This window comes from Episyrphus balteatus, chromosome 4 (genome assembly GCF_945859705.1).
Source record: "Episyrphus balteatus chromosome 4, idEpiBalt1.1, whole genome shotgun sequence".
Taxonomy (NCBI): Eukaryota; Metazoa; Arthropoda; class Insecta; order Diptera; family Syrphidae; genus Episyrphus; species Episyrphus balteatus.
The window spans coordinates 40,394,794-40,397,039 of NC_079137.1; the positions used below are offsets into that span (position 1 = coordinate 40,394,794).

Sequence of the window (2,246 nt, forward strand, 5' to 3'; positions counted from 1 at the left end):
ATAAAAATATTTTCCATAGGAAAATTTTTATGAAAAATGATTCTTTCTTAAAACTGAACTTTTTTTAAGAATTTGTGCTTAAATTTAATGAATTTTTCTTAAAAATGTATGAATTTTGGTTTATGAACGAGATTCATAGTTTTTAAGAATAATACTTTTTTCAGTGTATGGTGGGTACCTTCAAAAGAACTATAATTACGCTGGCTGGAAGAAGACAGTAATTTTGTCTTTAGTTTCGTAGCCACATCATCTAACGATTTTAAGATTCTAGATTTTTGAAATTTCTTGTTCTTAAAATATAACATTAACGATACGTGTCTGGGAAACAACTCTTTTTGCACGTTATTCTCAATATTTTCCAGTGCAATATGGATACAAAAATTAATGCTAACATTTTTTCACATGAGAATTTTGAGTGTTAAAGACTTTACTATTAATTATTATAAGTTATAACAAACAATATAATAATTACTTTCCAGCTCAACACTACAGTGTTATATATATCCCATATGGTCTAGTGGCTAGGATATCTGGCTTTCACCCAGAAGGCCCGGGTTCGATTCCCGGTATGGGAAAGTATTTTTTTTAATTGTGTCAAATATTACTGTTGTTTTGTGTCTTCTTATTGGTATATTTCAACAGAGAAATGCGGGATGCATCTAGATTCTAGAGACTAGAATAATATTAAAACTAATTATAGTTTGTGTAACTAATAATTTCAAAAAATTAAAAATATTAGGAAAGTTAGAGAATAATAACTAATATTTAGAACTATTCGTCAAATTGCTTCAAACTTGTTAGTTGAGGTTTTTTTGGGTGATTTCCTAGGTAATTTTTTTATTACCAGAATGAACGGTATGATCAAAATCAATATTGATATTTTAACCAAAAATGTCTCATACAATTTTGATTGAAAAAAAATTACTAACGCTAGTAGTGTCCCACTATCGAAATAAAACAAAATTTAACTGTGTTAATGTTACGAGTACCTGTCCTGATACCATTTTATTGATTTCTGACTTTTTTGTAAGCAACTTACGTCTTCTGCCATACCATACAGATTTTCAAAACATTTTTGAATTTTTTTATGTTCTGTTAACAACTCAACAATCTTCAGTTTTTCTTAAAATTAATTGACAAAAAGATCTTGTAATAGCACCTGCACACACAAAAAAAAAAAAGTTGTATGTAAATACTTTAGACCGGACCTATCTCTCTATATGTTTTTGGACCCGCTGAATCCGAATTTCAAGTCCGTTTCACCCTTCAGTTTTGAGAAAAATGTAAAAAAACTCAAAAAAGGAAGTTTTTTGCCTTTTTTGGTTTTTTTTTTGCATTTTTCTCAAAACTTTAAGGTGACCGGCCAAAACGGACTTGAAATTCGGATTCAGCGGGTCCAAAAACATATCGAAAGATAGGTATGGTCTAAAGTACATAAAACTTTTTCTTTGTGTGCTGGCACTGTCGCTGTCATCCCCGGCACACAAAGAAAAAAAACAAAAAAATTGGCATGCACCTTAGGGTGGATAAAAAAAAATTTTTTTTTTGATTTTGTACTTCGAAAAATCGATTGCTAGACACCCAAATATGAGCTCTTTATATTAATGGGAGGATCCTCCGCTTCGCAATTTTCCTCTTTTACATCAAGCTTCTACTAAAAAAAAAATAATTTTCTTATAAATCGACTTTTTTGCAAATTTCTTTACATATTCTTGTAGAAAATTGAACGCTCTACAAAAACGATCTTTTTCACTTTTTTTATTTATCTAACCGTTCAATAGATATTTGAGGTCTGAAAATCGAGAAAATCTTTAAAAATTCTTTTTTTGTTCTTAATTTTGTAACAAATTGAAAAATTATAATAATCAAACACGCAAGACATATTCTTGTAAGAAATAGATTGTTCTACAAAAAAAGTCTCATTAACTTTTTTCATTAATCTTACCATTCTAAAGATATTCGAGGTCAAAGTTACTTTTCAGAATTTTCTAATTCACTTAAAATTCATTATTTTCAAATAAGCAAGATGTATTCTCGTTCTATAAAAAAAGAGGTTGTCTGTAAAGCCGGTTTACGGACGATGATTTTACGTGATAACGTCGTCAGAAAACAGGTTGTGTGGTTTTGTTTAAAATGAGTCAATTGAAGAGTTTACTTTTTTCAAACAATCATAATTTACAAGAAAAAGCTAAAAAAAAATACCTTTTTTATTCTCTCATTATATTAGTTTTTTTTTATTTTAAAAC

At 28.6% G+C, this 2,246-nt stretch overlaps 1 non-coding gene across 1 annotated transcript; it reads left to right on the forward strand.

Annotated features, from left to right (window-relative positions):
• The first annotated feature begins 503 nt into the window (after window positions 1–503).
• On the forward strand, window positions 504–575 carry Trnae-uuc (transfer RNA glutamic acid (anticodon UUC)). Its single transcript has one exon. It is a non-coding gene; the product is annotated as a tRNA-Glu (tRNA).
• The last annotated feature ends 1,671 nt before the right edge of the window (window positions 576–2,246 follow it).